The sequence below is a fragment of the Balaenoptera borealis genome, assembly GCF_965194805.1.
Source record: "Balaenoptera borealis genome assembly, chromosome: 4".
Taxonomy (NCBI): domain Eukaryota; kingdom Metazoa; phylum Chordata; class Mammalia; order Artiodactyla; family Balaenopteridae; genus Balaenoptera; species Balaenoptera borealis.
Window position 1 is genome coordinate 82,252,661 of NC_138861.1, and position 26,095 is coordinate 82,278,755.

A 26,095-nucleotide genomic window follows, 5' to 3' on the forward strand; every position below is an offset into this window, starting at 1 on the left:
TATATCAACCTTATATACTGTCATCCTGTCAAAATTCACATACTAATTCTAGCAACGTTTGTGTAAATTATATTATATTTTCTACATAGATGATAATAATATCATCTGTGAATAAAGAAAGTTTGATTCTTTCTTTCCAAGCTGGTTGCCTGTTATTTCTTTTTAAAATTTTTACTTCCCTAGCTGGAGCGTTCAGAGCAAAGTTGAATAGAAGTGGTAAGAGCTGACATGTGTACTTTGCTCCTGATCATAGGTGGAAATCATTCAGTTTTTAGTCATTAAGTATGGTACTAGCTGTAGATTTTTTTGTAGATGCCCTTTATCATATTGAGGACTATTCTATTCCTATTTTAGAATAGAATTACCAAATTTTGGAATTTGGAATTTCATATTCTATTCCTATTTTGGTGAGAAATAGGTGATCAATTTTGTCAAATTCTTTTTCTCTCAGTACTGAAATGATGATATGTTTTTTTCTTTTTTAATCCTTTAATATGGTAAATGTATCCCTCAGAGCTCAATCAGAGAAGCAGAATCACTATGTGGTTTTATAAGGGATTTATTATAGGGATTTGACCTATATTGACCTATAATTGTGGATTTGTGTATTTCTCTTTGCAGTTATATCAGTTTTTGCTTCATGTATTTAGAAGCTTGGATGTTAGTTGAATAAATGTTTAGAATTATTACGTCTTCTTGAAGAATTGATCCATTTATCATCATTATAGAATTAATCTCTTTATCCCTTGTAGTATTCTTGCTCTGAAATCTTTGATATTAATCGACTTTCTTCTGATTAGTGTTAGCGTGGTATAACTTTCCCATCTCTTTTTTTTTTTTTTTAAGAATACAGAATGGAAAGGATGCATGAAAGTGTTTTTTATAGCTACTTTATTTATTTATTTTTGGCTGTGTTGGGTCTTCGGTTCGTGCGAGGGCTTTCTCCAGTTGCGGCAAGCGGGGGCCACTCTTCATCGCGGTGCAGGGACCGCTCTTCATCGCGGTGCGCGGGCCTTTCACTATCGCGGCCCCTCCCGTTGCGGGGCACAGGCTCCAGATGCGCAGGCTCAGTAATTGTGGCTCACGGGCCCAGCTGCTCCGTGGCATGTGGGATCTTCCCAGACCAGGGCTCGAACCCGTGTCCCCTGCATTAGCAGGCAGATTCTCAACCACTGCGCCACCAGGGAAGCCCTCCCATCTCTTTTTTTAACCTATTTGTGTCATTACATTTAAAATAAGTTTCTTTGGGGACTTCCCTGGTGGTCCAGTGTTGAGAATCTGCCTTCCAATGCAGGGGACGCAGGTTTGATCCCTGGTCGGGGAACTAAAGATCCCACATGCCACAGGGCAGCTAAGCCCACGTGCTACAACTACTGAGCCCATGTGCTGCAACTAGAGAGCCCACGCACCACAACAAAAGATCCCACGTGCTGCAACTAAGACCCAACAAAGCCATAAATAAATAAATAATAATGAAAAATAAAAATTTTTTCTTTTTAACTTTTTATTGGAGTATAGTTGATTTACAATGTTGCGTTAGTTATATAGTTGCGTTATATATCAGTTATATATATACATATATTCACTCTTTTTAAGATTTCCTTCCCATTTAGGTCACCAAGATCTTTGAGTAGAGTTCCCTGTGCTGTATAGTAGGTTTTCATTAGTTATCTATTTTATACACAGTAGTGCATATATGTCAATCTCAATCTCCCAATTTATCCCTCGTCCCTTCCCCCTTGGTAACCCTAGTTTGTTTTCTGTGACTCTATTTCTGTTTTGTAAGTAGGTTCATTTGTACCATTTTTTAAGATTCCACATATAAGTGATATCATATGATATTTGTCTTTCTCTATCTGACTTGCTTCACTCAGTATGACAATCTCTAGGTCCATCCACATTGTTGCAAATGGCATTATTTCATTCTTTTTTATGTCTGAGTAATATTTCATTGTATATATACATATAACATCTTCTATATCCATTCCTCCATCGATGGACATTTAGGTTGCTTCCATGTATTGGCTATTGTAAATAGTGCTGCAATGAACATTGGGGTACATGTATCTTTTCTAATTATAGTTTTCTCCAGATATATGCCCAGGGATGGGATTGCTGGAAAATACTGTATCTCTATTTTTAGATTTTTTAGGAACCTCCATACTGTTCTCCATAGTGGCTATACCAATTTACATTCCCACCAACAGTGTAGGAAGGTTCCCTTTTCTCCACACCATCTCCAGCATTTATTGTTTGTAGATTTTTTGATGATGGCCGTTCTGATTGGTGTGAGATGATACCTCGCTGTAGTTTTGATTTGTATTTCTGATAATTAGTGATGTAAAAAAATTAAAAGAAAATAAGTTTCTTGTAGGCAAGTTAGTTGGGTCTTGTTTTTTTATTCAATCTGACAATCTCTGTCAATTAATTGGGTTATTAAGAGCTTTTACAGTTGGTTCTTGATGTACACAATAGTTATGTTATACAAAGTCATCATGGTCACCGAAGTAGTATCCTAGGCATGTTCCTTGGGCAAATACAAAGTAGACTCCTAGAGTCTCTGGCTATAATTGGTTTGTCAGCCAATCAATATACAACCTCGTTTTATGTGTGTTTCTTTTTAAAGACACCTTATTTAATATATATTGATTCATTCACATTGAACTCCTGGCAACAGTAATATTGCTCATGCCTGAATGAAGCTTAACCAACACACTCGTTGTCATTGTAAGGCACAGCCTTCTTGTGCTTAGGGATACTACACAGAGCCTGAGCACTAAGCTTGGGGGCCAATTAAAATAGTGAATTCACCAACAAAAAGCCCCAAAATGCAAAAATGTGGCACTAAATAGACCAAGAAAAGGACATTTGTTTACAGTATGACAGCTGAAACAAGAAGGCAGAGTGTTGCCTTGTTTAACTTCATCTGAGAACTTGTACGTTGATGACCAGGAAGGTGCAGCAAATATTGATTTTGGGTTACAAGCAAATGCTAGTAAGTAGACAAATCTGCAAAAACAGAAACCACAAATAATGAGGATCACCTGTACATTTACTGTGATTATTGATACAGTAAAATTTAAATGCACCATTTTTCTTTTTCTTTTTTCTATTTGTCCATTTTGTTCTTTTCTTTCTTTTCTTTTTCTGCCTTCTTGTTTATCATTCTGTTTTACTTTAATATATTTTCTGGCCTTATTAGATATAGCTGTTGTTTTCTTAAATTAAACTTTGTTTACTGGTAGCCTCAGAATTTATAGTATACACCTTCAATATACAACAACCAATATAATGTGATATTATACAACTTCATATATAGTAAATGTATACTTTCATTTCTATCCGGCCTTTGTATTATTATTGTCATAAATTTTATTCTATGTATATCATAAAGCCCATGGTAAATTGTCATTACATAATCATTTAAATAAATTGAAACGGAAAAGAAAATAGAAGTAGGAAATAAGTTTCTACCCACATAATTACCATTTCCTATGTTCCTTATTCCTTTTCCTAGACATAGGTTTTTATCTGATATCATTTTCCTCCTCCTTTAACATTTTTTTAGTATAGGTCAGCTGCTGAAGAATTCTTCCAGATTTGTATGTCTGAAGACATTTTCCTTTCATGTTTGTTTTTGACAGATATTTTCTGTAGGTAAAAATTCTATGCTGACTTTTTATTCTTTCTGTACCTTAAAGATGTCACCCCATGGCTTTTTAACTTCATTGTTTCCATCAAGAAATCTATTGTCCTTATTTTTCTTTTGTGTGTCATTTTCCTTGGGCTGCTTTCAAGATTTCCACTTTATTTTTTAAGCAATTTTATTATACTGTGACTTGGCATAATTTTCTTTATGTTTCTCTTGCTTGGGGTTCATTGAGCTTCTTGGATCTGTGAATTTATAATCTTTATCAAATTTGGAAAATGTTTGGTTATTATTCAAAAATTTTTTCTCCCTTTGGCAATTACATTTATTCGTATATTAAGCTTTGATATTATCCTACAGTTCACTGATTATTCTTTTTAAACTGTCTTTTACTCTCTGTGTTTCATTGTGGATAGTTTCTACTATTGTCTTCAAGTTCACTAATGTCTCTTCTGCAGTTTATAATCTGTTCATCCCATCAAGTGTGTTTTTAATTTCAAATATTGTAGTTTTCATCTCTAGAAGCTCAATTTGAGTCTTTCTTTATATTTTTGATGTCTCTTCTAAAAGTATTCAATCTTTCTTCTTGCTTCTTGAACATATGGAATATAGTTATATGACTGTTTTAATATCCTTATCTACTAATCCTATCTTTTGTATAATTTCTGGGTTGTTTTTATAAATTTTGTCCTTTATGGTCTTATTTTCCTTCTTCTTTGCATGACTGATAATTTTTGATTGGATGACAGGCACAGCAAATTTTACCTCTTGGATGCTGGATATATTTGTATTCTAGGAATATTTTTGAGTTTGTTCTGAGACAAGTTAGGTATTGGGAAACTGATCCTTTTGGATCTTGCTTTTAAACTTTTTTTTGTGTTGGACCACAGCAAGTTTAGCAAAAGACTTCTGAGTATGCTCTCTTTTACACCATGAATTATATCATTTTCCACACTGGTTGATAGAAACAGGCACTATCCCTGTTCCTATGTGTATTCCAGAGGTTATTTCCTCTAATCCTTTGGGTGGTTCTTTTCTTCAGCCTTGGATAATTTCCTTACACGTTGTGCTGATCACAATTTTCCTGAAGACTTGAAGTAGACTGTCTATATCTCAAGAGTTCTTTCTTTACCAGCTCTTTGCTCTCTGGCATGCTTTCCTGCAAACTCCTGCCCACTTTGGTCTACCCAGACCCTCAGCTCTGTCTCCTCAATTCAGGAAGACGGCCAGGCTCTGCTTGGCTTCCTCCTTCTTCATCGCAGCCTGGAAACTTTCTCTGTGTGGCAAGTTTGGGCAATTTCAAAGTTCATTGCGTTTTGTTTCCTATTGCTCAGAGATCACTCTCCTTCACTGTCTGATTTCTAAAGACTTGAGATGTTTCAGACAAGAGGCTAAATCCTTTCCCAGTTACTTTATCTTAACCAGAAGCATAAGTAGTCTGATACTAATGTTTTAATTGTATTGATATTATGGTTTAGTTTGTCTTTAGCTTATAATTTTAATTTTACAGTTACATAAATACCTATGTGCATAAAGAATATAACACAATTTTAATATTTTTGAGAAAACCTAATATAATAACTGAAGCTATCTATGGAAGTAGGAGGGGGAGAAGAATTTCATTGTTCTTTAAAAGGTGTCCATATATTATTCAAATTCTGAAACACTGTTACAGTTCTAAGCAGAATATGATCTCAGTGTGTTTTAGCTTTGAATGTTTAATGTTTTTAAAATGATTCCTTTTCTTTAACTTGTTGCCTTGCTATTTGCCTTAGAATGCCTTCCCATACTCTTTTACTTCTTGCCCGTGTGATATGGATATAGACTTTTCTCTCTCTTGTATATACTATCTCCATCTGCTAAGATTTGTACTTATAGAGGCTGAGCATTAAAAGCCAGACAATATATTAGGTATTGAAAACTGTGGGGTGGTTGATGATACTCAGAACCAGAACAACTTACGCAAATAGTAAACCATGCACAGCAGGAAAGTAGAAATGCCCCAGTGGAGACCTCACCCTTAATTTTTCCAACCCCTGATTCCACATCTTTGGTAGATTGTAATGACAATGAAAAATGGGAGGCAGGTAGAGAAAATATTTAATTGTCAGGACTTATACAATTTCTTGTGGAAATTTCTTTCATTGATTTGGGGTTTACAGAATATCTTCTACTTCCAATAGATTGGAATATTCATGTGGGCAGTCACTATGTGTATCTTGTTCACCTCTGATTCCAACACTTAGAATAGGGTCCAGAACAAATGCTGAATATCCTAGAAATAATACTATCAATACAATTTTCTCAGATTAAAGAAATCAAAGTATCTGTGTCTTCACTAATTACTTTTACTTCCCTAAGAGGCCAAGACTAGGGTAAGATGTAAGAAGAGCAAGGTCTTTGTTTCTGCAAAGCACAGCAGTAGGAGCTGGTAGATGTATTAACTGGACTCTGGTCCACTACTGCTGCTTCTATTTTATTAGAAGACCTAGATTATAAGTTCCATGAGAAAAAAAAATGATATGTGTTTTGTTTCTTCCTACATTCTCAGGACCTAGCACATGTGCAACACACATATAATAGACACTCAACAGAAATGAAAGAGAAACTTTTATTTAAGATATAAGATGGTTATGAAACATCCTGTGATTCTGAAGGGATCTGAGGGAGCTGTTCCTTACTGCCTGGTATCAGAGGAGAATAGTGGGATTTAGATATAAAATGAGTAGACCCAAATATAGCTGTGGTATAACAAGGGAAAGGAATCTATCTATGTATCTATGTATATATGTATGTATCTAGTTATCTAGCTAGCTAGCTAGCTATCGTTTTTGCCCTACCCCAAACTTGTTCCTATTTAATGCCATTCAAAGTGCTCTTCTTTATCCTACCCATTCCTTGAACTATATTAAACTGGAATCCTGCTCTTTAAAGTACTGGTTATTCTCCATATTGATTGAAACAGCGACGCTGAATAAGACATTTAAAGGTTTTGATGCCTATGCAGGCCACTCTTATTTTCTTCATTAGGATGGCATTAATATTTGAAATGCTCTAGCTAGAATTTGGTCTGGCCAAGATGCCAAGATGACTTTGATAGTTGATTAAATTCCAATGATAGTCACAGTGAAGAGAAGAAAAGGAGAATGTAAACAACTCAGTAGTAGAATTTCAGTAGACCAAAGGGCATGTCAAAAGTTACATGAAATTATAAAGGAGAATTGTATGTGGTGGAAAAAATGGGGAGAGTTCCCCCATCTCTATCACAATTCATTCACTCAACAACTATTCGAATGCCTATTATGTGCCAGACACTTCTCAAGGGAATTTTCTACATCAGTGTACAAATGATTTTTGCTCTCATTATCCCTCTTTACATTCTATCAGGAGTGGGGGCAGGTAGAAGTAAAGACAGAAAATGAACAATAGACATGAAAAATAAATAAATAAATAATGTGGTATGTTACAGGGTGATAGAGGCTTTGAGAAAAGAATAAAAGTAGAGAAGGGTTAGGGAGTTTAAGGGATGATAAATGAGGAGACTGCTAATTGCAGTTTTAAATAGGTGACATTTGATCAAAGACTTGAAGGAGCTGAGGAAATCAGCCATACAGATGCCTATAGAAAAGCCTTCTAGGCTGAAACAATAGCTGAAACAAAATCCCAAGGCTGGAATGTCCCTGGAGTGTTTATGTGTCCTGGTGTGGCTTGAACAGAGAGAGAGAAAAGGTGAAGAGAAAGTCAGAGATAAAACAGGGAACCGGATTACATGCAGCCTCCTAGACTTTGGCTTTTAGTCTGAATAAAATGGGGACAACCGTAGGGTTTTGAGCAGAGGAGTGAGCTGATTTTGGCTTTTGAAAATTTACTCTGATGGCTGTGTTAAGAACAGTCCTTATGGTAGGTGGGGCAAATGTAAAAGCAGAAGCACCTTCTACAAGACTTTTGCAGTAGAGAGAGATGATGGTTGTCGTCAGGAGGGTAGCAATGCAGGTGTAAAAATGATCATATTCTAGATATATTTTAAAGATAGATAGAACAGGATTTGCAAATAAAATGAGTCAAGAATGGAGGATATAAAATGAGTGAAGGATGCGTCCGGGTTGTTGGTCTGAGCATTTGAAAGGATGGAGCTTCCATTAACTAAGATGAAATAATATAATAGTTATGTTATAATAATATAATAATTATGTTACCTTTTATTATTTTACAATATATTTCAAAAAAATGCTGTCACAGTTGCCTTAACTGCTCTATATATAAGACCTGGAATCAAAGAACACTGAGAATTAGAACACACAAACATCAAGCTGTAATACCTACTTGTGCTGAACAATTACTATCAAAAGGATGTCGTTTTTTAAATAAGCAGATGTGTGGCAATGCAAAATAAAATACAAACCTGTTAGAACAGTAAACTTTGTTTCAATGGCTATAGAAAGGAGGTGGTTTTGTTTTGTTTTTTTTTTCAACACATCTGGTCTGGCAGCAAGTTGTACTATGCATTTAAAGTAATACATGCCCTGAAAGCTTATATTTTCAGTTGTGCGCATCACCTGAATCAGAGCCCAGGTGAAAAAATATTACTCTCCATACCCTCAACACCCCTCCCTCCATAAGGTCACAATGTTCTTGAACTCAAGATTCTTGTTGGCAAACTAAGATGAAAAACTCTGCCGATAGAGAAAAATTAAATCACTGTTACTACCTAACTAGTCTGTATATCTCTAGTTACCTCCCTTTTTTCTTAATCTTTCTAAAATATAAACCTGACCACATCCTTAGCTAATTAAAATATTACCTTGGATCACTATTTCAAGATAAAGTCCAAGCTTCTTAACCTGATCTCATTTAGCTTTTGAATATTTTTTTCCCTATTTTTTTCTTCTCTGGTCTCCACTCCCATCTCCACACAGGCTATTATCAAGGCATACTTTCTTTCCGTCTCTAAAACATGCAACTTCCATTTCCCACTCATCTTTCAGGTGTCACCTTAGGTGTTACTTCTTCAGGGAAGTTATAATTGTTGAAAACTACAATCCGTCTCCCAAATATACCCATATGTATGAATGTTTTGCCATTATTTAAACAATTTCCATTATACCATTATTGCTTGCTTAATTTTATTCATCATTCACTATAAGCTTCAGAAAGATACAAATGTGACTTATTTCTCACTGTTCCAGTTAGCTATTGCTATGTAACAAAGCATCTCAAAACATAGAACCTTAATACAACCCTAATCACGTATTTTGCTCACAAATCTACAGTATAGGCAGTCTTGGTGGGGAAAGTTTATTTCTGTTCCACGTGATGTCAGCTGGGATGGGTTGTCTCAAGCTAGAGTTGAGAATCTATTTTAAGATGACTTATGAATGTTTCAGGCACACTGGAGCTGGATGTCCATTCCTCTCCACTTGGGTCTCTTCAGAAGGTTATTGATTCTGAGAACAAGCTGTCCAAAAGATTCAGGCAGAAACTGTAATATCTTTCATAGCCTGACATCAGAAGTTATACAGTCTCACTTTCACCAAAATATAAGTTTGCCCAGATCCAAAAGGAGGAAACATAGATACCCAATTCTTTATGGGAAGAATGGCAAAGTCACATTTTAACAAGAGTATGTAGAATGGGAGCCATTGCTGCAGCCATTTATTGAATGTACAATCTAATCTGCCAGCCTCACTGTTGTGTCTTTGTGACACAGCAAATCACTTGGCATATATTAGAGGCTCAACAAATATCTTTGGAATAATTGAAATGTCTTTCTTAATAGCTTCCTTTTCCAGCCACTATAAGATACTTCCCTTCTTTATGGATGGCTCAGTATGTTCATTGTATTTTGGCTTTGTTTTACTTCTGAGGAACACACTATGCATAGGGAGTAGGTCCACGTAACTAATTCTATGTTTCGCCTGGATAGAACCTTTATTTCTTCCATTGGAACCATTTAATCTGTAAAATGCTTACAAGGACAAGAGTTTCCAATATTTCGTACTTATTCCTCATTAAGATATTACCACATTTCTTTGGAAAATGTTGCATAAAACAGAAACCATTATTGTGCTAAGCAATATAATTTTATGGAAACCAATTGACCAATTTTTGCATTTGGCTTTCTTATAAAATTTTGGACTGGACATTAATGTTCAGCTATTACAGTAACAAAACTAATACACATATTGATTTGTAAAGTGCCTTTCTTCTGCAAAGCCCAAAGTCTTTACTTAAAATATTTTTGTATTTTTTAAGTAATAAATTAAGAGACTTCTTTGCCATTCCTGGAATTGTAGCTATTATAATTAAACAGAAATTACATTACTAAGCTCTCCAGAAAATATTGTTTCAAATTTGTGATCATTTTTTCCCTTTGACTACATCTACACATATATAAATAGATTCTCAATATACCATAACGGATGAAAATCCAATACTTCCACTTCCTAAAGATTTGGAAGATGGGCAATGACATTTACTGAATGCCGTGGAACTCTATACTGTGTGATTCACAAACACTCAAACCTCTAAGTCACAGAGAGGTTGTAACTTGCTCAATGTTTATCTGATGCTAGAGTCTTTTTTCGACTATAAAGAAGTTATTTTGTCTCTAAACCATACTTAAAAGTCCTTAACAATTCTACTTATAGTTGCTTATTTTGACAGAGGGACTAGTCATATAATACCTGTTTTCCTGATACCATGTGACTTAAGATAGAAGACTTCAATATTTGCCAGGAAGCTTTTCTCAGTTTCCCTAAACAAAGATAATCCTTTCCTTATCAATACTCCCATAATGCCCTGGGGTCTATTTTTACCATAATGTTTTCATTTTATGTAAGAAATATTTTTAAAAAATCCATCTTTCAAATCAAGCAAAGAGCTCAGTAAAAGAAACTAGATCCTCTTCACAGTTCTTTTCATAACACAACACAAAGCTAGGTGTATAATGTTTCCATACCTCTGTTTATGTAACAGGCTTTTCTTACAGTGCCAGAATTCATACCTTGATTCTCTGTTCTCTAACTCAGATTCCTCTGGAACTAAAGTTGGGACTTGTTCTTCCAGTCTTTTTAAGAGGAGTCCTACCTCTTAACTCTAGACTCTGATTACATTCTTTTCCTTGTAGCCAGATTTCCCAGTAGGATTTCTGTCAGTGGTCTTCTTCATCATCCCATCTACCCCTTTCCCAACCACTGTACCAACTATAAGTATCAACCTGCACCTTCTCCTACTGTCTGATCTTTGGAACTTCCCTGATGGTTTGTTCACCCCAGCAGGTCCACCTGGTTTCTCTGTCCCCACCATCTTTGATGAGGATCAGTCTGCCTCTCTTCTAGCTGCTTCTTTGAGACCCATTAGCTTATAACATGGTCTTTTATGGCAGACAAACAAAAATCATGTGACTTTAAATCTTAGCATATAGAACAGTACTTTTTAAAATTTTAAAATTTTTTTATTTTTTTAAATTTATTTATTTTTGGCTGCATTGGGTCTTTGTTTCTGTGTGCGGGCTTCTTATTGCGGTGGCTTCTCTTGTTGTGGAGCACAGGCTCTAGGGGTGTGGGCTTTAGTAGCTGTGGCATGTGTGCTCAGTAGTTGTGGCACACGGGCTTAGTTGCTCCGCAGCATGTGGGATCTTCCCGGACCAGGACTTCCCGTCCCCTGCATTGGCAGGCGGATTCTTAACCGCTGCGCCACCAGGGAAGTCCCAGAACAGTACTTTCATATAAGTGCCCACTAAGTGAGTGCATTGAATAAATGCTTTTCCAAGTTTAAAAAAGCTTTCATAGCAGTCATTTTGAGAATATCCCCCCCAAAAAAAGCTTTAAAAAGTTGAAAATACAAGGTGAAAATAATTTACAGTTACCCTTCACATTGAAAAAGTACTTGTGAGATGATTGCTATTTGCCACTCAGAGGGAGAGGTTGGCACCAAATCTCTGTTCAGAAAAATCCACTCATTTTTATTGCTTCACCCCAAGATCATTGTAATACTGATGCACAGACCCATTATCTCTAAAGCAAGTATAAGCAACCATCTCTGGCAAGACCAAGACACTGCTTGCAAAAGATGCCGACATGCAGAGTTAGGTAGCTGTAACAATGCTAAAAGATGCCCTTTAGTTTTGCGCTTGGGCTGAGTGCCCCAAAACATTTACAGTTTTCTTAAGACCAATGCCAATTTGCACAGATGAGTCGAGGCTAAGATTGGTGGGCCGAATGAAGCCAGGCCAGCCTTCTGCCCTGGAAGCACCAGCTCCAAAGCCTGAAGGGGCCCCATCATTGAGAAACTCTGGGGAAAAGGGAGGGATACACAGAATGTTGAAGAGAGAAAATAGGCTGCCAGTGAGGAAGCATTCTATTTATCAGCACTTTGAGTATCAGAAAATGTCAAATTCCTATATTCTACAGTAGTCTCAGAAGGCTCTGCCTGCAGACAATGTTTTATAGTTTATCCAATCCCAGACTCTAACCTAGCATGAGTTATCTCTGTCTGATGTCTTTCACCTTCTTGGACACTCTCCGCTAGCCTCACTGGCCTCCTTTGCTTCCTTGGACAAGCCAAATTTATTCCTTCCCCAGAAGCTTTGTACTGGCCCTTCTGCTCTTACTTCCTTAAGGACTCAGCTCAAATATGACCAGAGAGGTCTACTTTGACTCCTGATCTAAAAAACCTTCTACCCCTCCTCACTCTCATCCTCCTCGCTGTACTTTACTTTTCTTTAATTTCCTATATACAGTTTGGTATATGTTACATATGCATGTATTTGTTTATAATCTATCTCTCCCCACAAGGATTTAAATTCCACGAGAGCAGAGATTTTGATTTCATTGAATGCTATAGTCCCAGACCATAGAACAATAGCTGGCACAGAGTAGGTGCCCATTACATATTTGTTGCATGGATAAATTTTAAATGTGTTGCCTTACTGTGTAATACATTCCACTTTGCTATTCCAGATTTCCACTGAAGTCTGCTAACCATGTTAAATACATGTCTGTGTGTTTTGGAGGACAAATCAAGGAAAAGAGGTGATTTCCTCCTTTCGACAGGCACAGAGCAGAGTGAAATGAGTAGCTCCAAGGGGATGAGACATGAACTGGTTCAAGATTTCCATTGATATTGGAATTTTTAGCTAGAGATAACTATAAATATGTAAGCATCTCACCAAACTCATAGAAACCTTTGAAAGGTTAGGATACAGGGTTAGGAATTCAATCTCATTTTATTTAAACTCTAAAAGGTAAGGTGACCTCAGTTGACATTTACATTATAATTAATGATGCTGGTTGCTCCATATTATTTGCTTTATGTTCTGTGGTTTGGATTTGGGGGTGGGTGGTGCTGGGGAAGAGGGAATCAACTAGTGAACAGGAAGTCTCACTACCATCTGTTCTGCTTCTTCATTGCTGGGCTTGTACAGTGGTTTGTTTTATTCTACTTAAAAGAAAGTATCAAATATCAAAGATGACTGTCTGCTAATTTCAGTGATGTAGTACTCCTTCTTAAACATCAGTCATTCCTGTGAAAAAATGCTTATTCTGCCTCTCCAGCTGTGATGTGACCTTCTTACAGATGCAGAACTCTGCAAAGGGCTGAGCCCTGCTAGTGGCACATGAGCATTTTCCCTTGCTTCGTTGACACATGTAATATCCTGGACCTAAGGTTTTCAGGGATGAAATCTCTTAAGTCACTCGTAAGGGAAGTTAAGCTTACCCCCCAAATTTTCTGGCAATCATTTGCAAGCAGTTACTGCCTTGCCACCTGAGACATTATAAAATCAAACTGCTTGGGCTTCATGTGTTTCTCTCTGGAAGAAGAAATTGTTTTTACAGTTTTTTCTAAGCTAATGTTTTCTAGTCTCTTCAATACTTTGCACATTAATGGAAATAAGATCTCAAAACAATGACTAAGATGAGGTATGAAATGTTATACTTCTCTCTAGATCCCCATCAATCCTTAAAACTCTTTAGTCTTGACATTCAAAGAACTGTGACAAACTATTTAAAATAGATAAATTAAACATCTTACAAATCCAGGGAGTTATTCTAAATGGTTGGAACTTTAATAATAAGTGGTAAAAAATGGGAACTTGAGCTATCACAGGAAATAGCATGTATGAAAAACAGGAGGAGTACAGGGCAATAAGTCTACTGAAATATTCAAGAGGAGGTTTACTATAGGCCTTTACTCAATAGTTCTTTGAGCACAATCCGAAGACTGATTCTTTACAACCTGGGAATCTCCATATTTGTCAAAGCAGAAGTAAGTCAAATCTCCAAAACTTGATATTAAATCACCATCAACCAACCACTTGTAGTTCAAACCATAGATGTCCATGGAATACTTTTTTCGGTTTAGAACTTAGAGTCTGCTCAAGCAAGTGATTTTTCCTGCTTCCGACAGAACCAGAATTCTATTTAGAGGTAAGCGCTTCCTGTATCTTTTTAGACGAAAAGAATATAGAGCTTCTATGTAAGTTTAACACTTAAGAGTCACAGTTGGAAATGGAATGCTTTCATTGGCCGTTGTCATAACTAGTGTAATCTTTACAAAAGAACTCAGAGTCAGTTCACTGAACACTCTTCATGTGGAAAACGTGATTTCTTGACTCATCCCTCAAGTGGCTGGCAAACATCTTGGCATGTTACAGATGAGTGCTTTGTTTCTCTAAGTGGAGATGAAGGTTGGTCACATCCTCATCGGAAACAGCATGCCTGTGTGGATTGGAAAAGCTGACCCTGACATATTCTCTATCGTACATCAAGCAGGGATGGTGAGAAGGTCATGGGGACACCTTCATTATCAGGTATCAGTGTGTCAGGGTCAGAAAAAAGTTGAGCAGAGATCAAGATTTCCATTATGTGTAGAGAACAAATGTATGGGCACCAAGGGGGGAAAGCAGGGTGTGGGGAGGTGATGGTGGGATGAATTGGGAGATTGGGATTGACATATATACACTAATATGTATAAAATAGATGACTGATAAGAACCTGCTGTATAAAAAACAAATAAATAAAATAAAAATTGAAAAAAAATGAAAGACTTCCATTATGCCCCTCTGACCCCAGATGTAGCAAGATCAGTCAGCAATGACCTGCCCAGTTGCCCACACTTCTTTCTCACCTCCTCTATCTTTCTCCTTATCTCCTTCTTCCCAACCCAGAGTCTTTCAATAATCTTCAACAACATCTTCAACAATAGAACTTTGAGCCCTTTAGTGTCCTGAATACATTGAGAGAGAGAGTCCCCAATTAAAACAATCATCAACTTGTTCAGAATTGGTTCCCGATATCGCTCCTTTTTTAGTAACACAGTGGAAATTTGGCAAAGGACAAACTATCCCATTCCTGGATTACTCAGTTTGAAACTTTCCTACATGCTGGTATTGGCTTTTTGACAAAACGTTTTTCCCCATAGTTACTGATTCTGGAAGAAGACTGAACAGAAGAAGGAAAAGGAAATAAAAAGAATTAAACTTAGCCAGAGGCTTGGGGGCAGGGAGGGGGTACAGACCAGAACTGGAAACAAGCATTGAGACATTTAGATCATTTACAGAAAACTCTTTGAAACTGCCACAGAGGACACAAAAGTAATGGAGCATATTCCGTTTTCCTTGTTATCTTTTTGTGTGTATTCTGCTGTTATTTAATGAAAGAATCTCAAGACAACCCTCCCGTCTCCTTATCCTGTAAGTGTCTACAGTGAGACACGCTCCTGCTTACCATGTGGGCCCAGGGATTGGTGGTCAACACTGCCAAATAACCCAGCTTCATTTTATGAGTCATTTTGGAAAAAGAAATTGGCAGGGGGATTTTAGGAAGAGGGAAAAATAAACACAGCATAAAACCAGAGATACGCATTGACGTCCCTTGAGTATCAATTGTGGAGTTTTTAATGTCAGAGTAAATTGCTCCTGTGAAGTAGATATGACATGTGAAAGAAACAGGGAGCCGTTTGGTCGTCCCTTCTGAGAGCCCCCCCTGTTCTGCCTTTAGCTGCCCTGAGAAGGAAGGCCCATTTAACAGGAATTGATGTCTCTTTAGTCCTAGTTGTTAAGACACCCCCTCCACTCCCCGGCTTGGGGACCCACCTGGGTACTGATTTATCACTTTGTTGTTTTCACAAGCTTATTCTTTTTTATTTTTGATCCCTCAATCCAGTATGATTTTAGCAGGTAATTCCCACGTCTCTTTTAAGGTATGCTTAATCGTAGACTTTTAAGACAGGGCTGTTCTCCTTTCTATGACTGGGTGGAATATACTTCTCAAATATGTGCTTAATCTCAGAGTTTGCTGAGAAGTGTGAGGGTTTACCTGCCCCACTAAATAAAGCCTTACAACACTCACGAGGGATTAAAAAGCAGAGTGAGTCCTGTTTCTACCTCCATCTCCCCTGCTGGGGACTAAATCCGTTCCCTGCTTATCTGAGGAGGAATGCCCTTTTTCTCATTATGCCCCATATTTCAGAGCATTCCTTTTTATTCCCAAAGGCAAAAGTTATGAAATTCTAAAGGAGAAAATGATTATTGTATATTTATTCCTGAATTCCTCTTAGATTTTACTCTTATCAAGCAATAAATATTCTATAAAAACTGCCATAAAAATGAGAAAACTTGTGAGCACTTTCAGTATATGTTTTTGCAAAAGAGAGATATGAGTTTCCTTTCACTGTCTAAATAGCAGGATTACAAAAAGACAAGGTAAGAACATCAGTAGGTTCCTATATCACACACTGTTTAGCATAGGTGCCTCTGGGGAGAAGGGATGGACTGTGGGAATTTCTAGTTATTTTAGTCTTTTTCTGGTTCAGGATCCAGAGAGGATATGGGCCAGGATTTTTGCTAACAGTTATAATGTGAGAGAGTTTTTCTAGGTGCTAGAGATCAATATGTAGGAGAAAGGAGATATGGGGTGATAACAAAAGGAATCGTGGTGGAAGGAACATTGATTTTGTGCTCACACTCGCCCATCTTTTACCAAGGAGACCTCGGGAAAGTAACATTTTGGACCATAATTTTCTAATTTATAAAATTGGCACAATAAAAATTACAAAAGAATTGTTCTGAAGACTGCAAATTATTTATGTAAAGCACTGGCATATAATTGGTATTTAGTAAATTGTTACCATTATTATGATATGGTCCTTGAATTCTAGGAAACTACTATTAATTTAGGAAAGGAGATGATAAATCCAAGATAAGATGGCTTATTCAAAATATTATATACTGAATTCCCATGAGTGGAAGAAATGCTTGCTTCTTCTCCAGCAAGAGGACACTGGAAAGTACTAGTTGGGAGATTTTCTAAGAAGAGTCAGGACCTAACTATGGTTTGACTTTACACCATCACGAGATGGAAACTGAGACTAGGGTAATGGGAGGTAAATATTTGAAGACAGGAGCAGGAATCCAGCATGGCAATGGGTTTGGGTAGGAAAAAAACACCAAAATCGGCAAAAGCACTTTTGAAGGTTTTCAAATTTCAATTTGAACTCAGAGAGCATAATCTTGCAGGATTATCTATACCTTGCAGGTATTTATTAAGTCAATGTTTACTAAAATCCTACTATATGTCTAGCTTTACATTAGATTAGAGTGGTGAATAATGATGACATGATCCCCATTCTCTGGAGTTTACAGTCTAGTGGGGATGTCAGCAACAACAAAAACAAAAAAATCAGGAAAAGAAACAGAAAATATATAACAGAATGAGTGCTTTTATTGTTAAATAAATCTATCTACCTACCTATCTATATATTTCTTGATATATTTAAGAAAAAATATCAAACATCCCCTCTAGATGGATGGTCTGGTAAGGGCTTTTTGAGGAGGCCAATTTTTACCTGAGATTTGAAAGATAAGAAGAATACCACACGCAAAGCATAAGAAAGAAGAGTTTTTGAGGAGGAGGAAACGGGAAAAAGAAGACAAAAAGACAAAACCAAAAATGACTATAAAAACGGAAACACAAAGTCTGAAGGCACTTGCTGCACAAGGATGGTCCAGAGATGAGTAGCATTAATATCACCTGGGACCTTGTTAGCAAGGCAGAATCTTGGGTACCACTTCAGATGTACTGAATCTGAATCTGCGTTTTTAAAAGATGCCCAGGTGATTCATATGCATATTTAAGTTTAGAAACAGACGTAAAATTAACTTTTGAGTAAGCCAAATGGAGGTCTTTGGCTGAGTTGAGAAAGGCTATTTCAGTGTAGTGGGGTAGAAACCAGATGGGAATAGGCTGAAGAATGGTTAGGATTAAGGAGTGAACACAGCATGTAAATAATTCATTATGGAAGTGTGATTTGGAATGAGATGAGAACAGAAGATAGAGGCAGTAGCTAAAGGGAATACAGGGTTAAGAGAGAAGTTGCTTAAGATGAAGGGTGTGCATTTGTGTGCATAAAGGTTACATCTAGATGAGAGGGAGAGTGATGACAAGAATATAGAGAGATTTTCTAAGGGTAAGGTCCTTGAGAAAGCAGGATAAAGCAAGGAAGCAAATGGCAAAATTAGCCTGTGATGGGAGTAGTGACACTTCCCATACTGGAGCAAAAGGGAGGGTGGAAAGGATGTGTGCCCTGTGGATTTATTGATGAGAATATGAGCAGTTACTGGCACACTAATTGTCTTTCGTCAATGAAGCATAAGGCATGAACATCAGCTGTAAACAAGGGGAAAACAAGGGTAGGGGTTTGAAAAATGAGAAGTTAATGAACTAATCTCTGCAGAAGAACAAGCTGAAAGAGAAAACAATGATGGGATTACTGGTAGTGGTAACTAGACAGTGATCAGTACCTATTTAAATTTAGCAATCCAAACATACAGTGGAATCTGCCCCATTACATGATTTTTTTTTCCCTAGCTGTGCTCACACTATGGGCACAGGTGTAGGGAAAGCAGATGGTTAGGTTCACGTAGGTTGGGGTTAATAATCAGAAGTCATCCTTTAACACTGCAACGTGTCTAAATCCAGTTCTTGGCAACTGTTTCAGTCTACAGAAGTTAGAGGTTAGATGAAGATATTTAGCTCAAATTAGAATAACATGGTGCCAATTATTCACTTCCAATGTGCTCAGTTTTGCATACATTTCCTGGGAACTTCATTAGCAATGCTATGGCTTAGCTATTAACAGCCCCGCTTTACTGCTGAAACTGAATATAAAGAAGGTTCAGTTAACCTTAAGTAAATTATAATGCCAAGAGTCAAATTAAGATCTACTTATTAAGATCTTCTTAACTCCCACCACCAGTCATGCCATTATGATAATGAAAGGAGTTTTTTTAAAAGGGAAAAATGAGGAGATTGGGGATTTTTGTTTGTTTTTCTTTTTTCTTTATCTTTTTGATTCAAAGCAAAAAAAATATTGGTTTTCATTGGACGGGGTTTTCTTTTCCCCCCCAGGGGTGTTATGAAATTGAGTGAAACATGACAGGTGCTCTCTCTATTCATCTGAATACAATCAGCAAATAAATATGCACTCCTGGAGATCTTGCCCTCCTACATTTCCTTACCACCGTGTGAGAAGTTTGAGAGGAGTTTGAGAGAAGTTTGAAGTTTCGCCTAAGCACCATGTATGGACTAGGGTGTGGAAGATCCTTATAAGGTTTTGAGAAGTCTACAAAGGATTGATATTGACTCGATACTTCTTCCCTTGCAAAATATGAAGGATATGGCATTTATTTTGACGATTTAAGTTACAGAAATGTTAAACAATAAGATTCCAAAATAAGTATCAGACAAAGAAATTAGATAACAAACTCAAATGCTTACAGAAGCCTGGAGCAAGACATAAAGGAGTGAAGAGGGTCAGGCAGAAGATAGCGGAGGGAAGCATGGAGACTGGTACAAACTGAGAGTTACTCATTGGTTTAATCCAATTGATGGCACACAGGAATTCCAGCTCAGTGTTGCAAAATCCTCCTGTTATCCAATAGAAGACAGCCTAAAATTTTGTGAAATATAAACATTTTAAAACATTTATTGGCAAAACCAAACATATCAGCCAACATGGTGCTAAAAGATAAACTGAGGCATATTAAAATTTTTGAGTTCATTTGAGCAAAAGTCAATTCAAACTGGGTAGCACCAAACCCAAGTGGATAGGAGGGCTCCTCTGACAGGAGCCAGGAGAAAAACTTAAAGAGAGAAAGTGGGGAAGCTAAGCAAGAAAATGATTTGATTAGCTATTGCTTAAAGGCTCGTTGATTGTGATTGGTTTTCCTTAGTGAAGGCATGGGGACACCTCAGTCTAATGACCTCCTTGTTTAATTAAGTTAGCAATGGTTAGGCCCATGGGACTCCAGTTTGCCAGTTCTGATAGAGATACTTTTAAATCTGTGTCAAAGATCACAGATTTCCAAATACCAATGTTAATTACCGACGTTAGCAAGCCAGACACCCCAGACACATTTTTAAAACCTCTTTTAAATGGCTCATTTGAGAAATATGATCTACTAGGTATAATTATAGTTAGACATCTTTAAAAATTTTTTTTTTTAATTTTTTGGCCATGCTACATGGCATGTGGGATCTTAGGTCCCCAATCTTATTTCCCCAACCGGGGATGGAACCCACGCACCCTGCATTGGAAGTTTGTAGTCTTAACCACTGAACCGCCAGGGAAGTCCCTATAGTTAGACGTCTTTTAATTTGTTTTGTAATTTAGAGAAGTCACCCGAGAGAAAGAACTGTCTTCAAACCTGATGTAAGAGAAAGTGAGAAAAATATGCTTTCCTTGTACAAGTCATGAGCTTCTCTTGAATGAGTGGGTTACCAGCACATAGGCAAAAAAGAAAAAAATAGCTCCATTATGAAAAACGTATGGAATATCTTTATTCAGCAGTGGTTCTCATTTATGAACCAAAGGTCCACAAACTTAATCAATTTATCGTAATGGACTTGCCAGGGGTAGTCAACAAGAGCATTATAAGCACAGCAGGTAAGTTTTCCAACAATAATGATATTATGCTTCTTTCTGCATAAAGCATAATTTTAGTACCTTTGTATTTCAGTTAACCTTATAAAGATACAAAAGTCACAGTGACATAAATCACAGCCTATTAGCTAAGATTCAAATATGAACTTGTCTAATTTCATGTCAGGAGCACTGAAAATATGAATAAGGTTCTAACCTAAGTGGATTCTTGCTATTCCCTAAATATGCCCCTAACTTTTGTGACTCCACGTTTGGTGTTGGATTTCTTTCCTCTTACCTTGGCCCAGGATGCCTGTCAGAATTCTCTCTGCCAGGCCCAGGCTCAAAACAGCTTTCCTCTTTGTTGATCCTAGTGAATGAAGGTCTCATCTCTATACATATCCACTGTAAATTCAGGTACGCTTAGGTAGGTTGGTGCAGGTAAGAAATATGGATTGCAGACATTCTTTTTTTGGTAGAATGGAAGGAGACTCATGGGAGAAAGAAACTGACCAAACACATTGGGTTTGATGGCTAATCTACAGAGCTAAGACTTCCAAGCAGTTTGGAACAATGACAGTCCTTTAATCTCTCATGTTGTATCCCTGACAGTGACAGGGCGACAGAGATTAGCAGCCCTAAAGAGCAAGGGGAGGGGGGTGGCAGAGTCAAGACGGAGGTGTGTACAGCCCTGAGACTACCAATCTGTGTCTTGACTAGGCCCATCTGGAAGCTAATGCCAAATTCCTGAAAGGGGGGGGGTAATAAAAAAGATGAATTGAGTGGAAGAACTTTTGCTGATCTGATATGAGGGGCTGCATCCTAAGAGAATGTGATTTTATGAGAGTCCTGTGGTCTTAAAACAGAATTAGTCATTTCTGTGAATATAATCTTTCAATAGCTGAATTGCATTATTTACTTTGTTTAAATGTGTAGTTAACCAAGAACTCTGTGGTGGGCTAACCTCCAGAAACTGTGACTATGTTACCTTACATGCCAAATAGACTTGGCAGATGTGGTTATCCACAGAACGACTGGTCTCCCTCCTTCGTGCCTGCCCTTTTAGGTTCTATTTTCCATACAGCAGCTTTAGTATTCTTTTACAATGTACATCTGATCTTGTTACTGCCCTCCTTGAATCTCCCCCAAGGGCATTCCTTTACACATAGAGTAAATTCCGAAATCCAGACTTTGACTTACAAGGCTCTATGTGATCTGGCCCCGAAACTCTCTCTCCAGCCTTTCTCCTACTTCTCTGCTCTTTTTTTCCTATGCTCCAATCACCTGGGCTTCCTTAATGTTCTATGAACATGGCGCACGTACACCTTCTTTAGAACCTTTGTAATTGCTGTTCAATTTGCATGGGATAATTTTCCCTCTGATAACCATAGGGCTTGCTGAGATACTGCCTTTGGGTTTCTTCCCAACCAACAGCACCACCCTACCTAAAATAGCCTAACACCATTCATTTTATCCCTACCCTACCCCTACCTTACTTTACTTCATAACACTTACTGCTATCAGCCAACATATTACATCTTAATTTGCTTATTTGATTGCCTTCTGTCTTTTCCACTGTCTTTCCACTGTTTGTTTTATTCATTGCTGTGCCTCTTGCACCTCAAACACTGCCTGCCCCATACTATGGTAGGCATTCAGTTAATATTTGTAGTAAATAAATTGTGAACAGGCTAATCTTTTAATTAATTTAAATTTAAATAGCCACATGTGACTAGTGGCTACCAAATTACACAATGCTTTATTAGACAGTCTACCTACTTGTTATGTTATTGTCTGTTGTCCCATTATACAGGAATATAAGAGCCCTGAATACATAGACTTTTGTCTGTTTCTTCACTAACATATATCAAGTACCTAGGACAGTGTCTGGCATGTAGAAGGCACTCTGTGAGTATTTGAAGAGTGAATGAATGAAATGGGACTAGTGTTTTATTTCTGTTTCATGTATAATTAACCCTGCCACTTCTCCAGGTCTTGGCTTTCCTGGATTTAAATTTGAGGGGAGGGAATTGAACTCGAATCTCATGAAAATCTTTTCTGCACTTACATGATATAATTCTATCTCTTCTGAATGACATTTTTAGCAATATTTTATCAGCTGTTTTGGCCTTAGATGAATGAAACATCTAGCAGATATCCAGATAATTGAAGTCCCCAACCACTAATAACTTCTGCTCCAGTTTTGCCCTCTATATTAGGCAAGTAACCAACATACCCTGTCTGACCCTGACCAGACAGTCCAGAATGTGTCTCTTTCCTTTCACACTCATCCACTTGCTCTCAACCTCCCTTTGCCCTCAGCCTTGTGAATTTTATACAAGTATCTCCTCGGCACATAGTTCTAAATCCCACTATGCTTTTTTTAAATAGGTCTATCTTTCCATTTCCCTGGCAATCATGTGTCTTACCACCAGGACATGGTTATTTTTGTGGGACCAAAACTGCTTGTTTTTATTAAAATTCATTACAACTAAAGACATCTGAAGCTCTATATTTCTCTCTTTCCTTTGTTCTTTTAAGGATTTTTAGTCACTACCACTATTGTTCTTTTTTTCCTGTAATCACATCTATTTTTCATTACAGAGGTTTTTTGTTTGTTTGTTTGGAAGTTTATTTGGAACTTTTCCTCCCTCTTATCCATTTGTTTGGAATTCACTGGGCCAAATTATGATGCCCTAAGTGAAAATGTTACATTCAGTCTTCATGATATCATCATTGACCTAATTTTCTTATATCAATCATGATAAAGAAACTAGTGTCCTTCAACAAGTTGTTCTTAATTTTATATTCATACATTCTGCCAAATTCTCTTCCAAACTGACAGTATTCAATTGAGAAGAAAAGAAAAAACTTTTGTATTATTCTCTTTCCTATGAAGGCTTCAGCATCAGTGGAGATGGAGTTCATGTTTATTTTGGCTGAATTATCCAATCATACATGAACTAAAAGGAACAGAGTAATGTCAGGAGATTTGAGTTTTGGTAGTCTTTCCATATGGCTCTGGTCACACTCAGAATGTGGCATCTTTTGCTGGCTTGCATGACTCTTAGCATCCCATGTCCTCCTCTCAGGATTATTAAAAAGATGCATTACAGCTGATTGTGTATATGAATCTTCTTTATTGTTGTATTAGATGTGGAATCAGAAGGACTGGATTTATACTGTCTGAGAGCAGGTCATAACTTCTATTTAGCTAACATGGTCCTGAATGTATTTTCTTCTTTTTCTCTTTTTATCACATTGTCCTACTTTCAGCCTCTTGACTCCAGCTTTAATTCCCCTTCACCACCTTAAATTTCTTTGACTTTCTGGCTTCCTTCCCAGATCTTTTTTTCTGTCTAGAATCTTGTCTATTGTTTCTAGAAAGGCAGAGCCTATGAAAGAATTCTTCCATCATTTATGTTTTTTTGTAATTCAGACATCAACTTGCATCAGTAAGAAACAGAACTAGTGACTTCTTTAAGCAAGAAGTCAAACACATTACTCTCAGGAAGGTCACACATGAACTTTTGGTGTCTTAGTTTGAACTATAGTTTTTTCTAACTTTCCCATGAAATTCCACTACAAATCCTGCCTCTGTCACACATTTTGCTTCTGGGGTTCTTGGGTTAACCTGACCTGGAGGTCTTCATGGTCATTTTCCACAATCCCTCCATAAGCTATATTGTTATATCTGTGGTTCTCAAACTTGAGGGTCCATCAGACTCACCAAGAGGTTTGTTATGAAAGAGTTTCTAAATCAGTAGGTATGGGTTGAAAATTTACATTTCTAAAAAGCTCCCAGGTGATGTTATGTTACTGGTCAAAGACTTCACTTTGAGAGTCACTGAATTACGGAATCTAGAACTCAGTAGCACACCAGGCAATTGATGGCACTGACTGTATTACAAAGTGCAGGAAAATCAGCAGCACTTCTTAATGACTGCTGGCTGACTCAGTGGATACTTTGCTGCCCTAGAATCCAAATTTCTTTGAGGATTGTAGGTAGTTCCTATAACTGCATTCTTATTTTTCCTACAATCTGATACATTTAGTGGGTCATTATAAAAATTTCTTCCTTAGCTCAGGCACTGATTCTTCTCCACGGAGTACAGAGGAGGCAAATATATCCCACTGAGGAAAAGTCTCAGTCCTCTCCGGCTCTTCTATATATTTGGAGCACCACCCCCTATCCCACACCATAGTTAACTTTGTTTACAGCTAGGAGTCAGCCTTGTTCCCTCCAGCAAACAAAATAGCAAGCTCACGAACTGACCTCTTACATTCATTTCAAAATATCCTACTCACTTTTCCTCCAGATTGCAGGATTAACTACTGACAGCTTAAGGTATATGTATGTGTCTGGTGACTTCGGCTATGTACTAATGCTGGCAAACTCAAGCAGTTTTTACGTAATTTGCATTCTAGAAAACTACACAGAGAATTCCATCATGGGCCTGACTTAACTGATAAATCCCCAGGATGGTAAGACTAAGACATGGCTAGAAGTCCACCTGAGAGCTCCCTGCAGAAACTAGCACCCTGCGAATGGAGGAATATCCTATTCAGAGATCAAGATGAGCTTTAAAAACTTGAAAAACAATTTGCAAACCTTTTAAACAACAGCATCAACTTACCTAGTGGAAATAGTAAATCTATATTTTCACAAGTCTGTTTATTTTTACTTTGATTAAACTGAAAGCAGTTTTTAAAAAATTGGGGAATCAGCCATAATTAGTAAAAGGGCTACAGTCATCTGTTTTCTCTATTTTGCTTTTACTGCCCTTCTCCATTGGAGTGATAATGAAAGTTGCTAACAATGCTTGAGCATTTATTATTAGCAAAGATTTTTGCTAAGAAATGTGGACATTTTATTATAGAATCCTTACAAAAATCCTATGAGATAGAGCCCATCCATGTTTTGCAGGTGAAAAATTTGAGACAAATTAAGTAACTTGCCCAAGGTCTCAAGCTATTAAACAGCATCAAAATAGGGATTTGTACCTGGTTGGACTCCCAACCCAACCTTTAATCATTTTGCTGTGAACACCACAGTAGTGTCCCTGACCACTCTGTCCATTTCCTGGCTCTACTTCTAGACTCTCCTAGGGTTCTCACATGGCAAGAGCCAAAACATGTGGAGCAGTGCTGAGTCCTCCCTGTAGTAGAAGCCATGGTAGGAACCAGGATTACCCAATATGTCTGGCTCTTTTCCCTAAACGTAAGGCTTTCATGGTTTATCCATGTTGTCATACATATTAGTACTTCATTCCTTTATATGGTTGAGTAATATTCCATTGTTTATATTGGGTTGGCCAAAAAGTTCGTTTGAGTTTTTCCCTAAGATATTATGGAAAAACCTGAACAAATTTTTTGGCTAACCCAATATATAGCATATTTTGTTTATTCACACATCAGTTGATGGACATTCAGGTTACTTCTATATTTTGATCACTATGAATAATGCTGCTATGAACATGTTTATTGTGTGCCTGAGAAGAAGTTGTTGGATGATGTGTTCTATAT

The 26,095-nt window shown here is 37.3% G+C and overlaps 1 long non-coding RNA gene across 1 annotated transcript in view; it reads right to left on the reverse strand.

Annotated features, from left to right (window-relative positions):
• Positions 1-876: 876 nt before the first annotated feature.
• LOC309628126 overlaps positions 877-26,095 on the reverse strand; it is a 1,093,693-nt gene continuing 1,068,474 nt past the window's right edge. Inside the window, exon 2 of the long non-coding RNA XR_014244187.1 lies at positions 877-1,191. This is a non-coding gene — a long non-coding RNA (uncharacterized lncRNA). The remainder of the gene's footprint in view (positions 1,192-26,095) is intronic.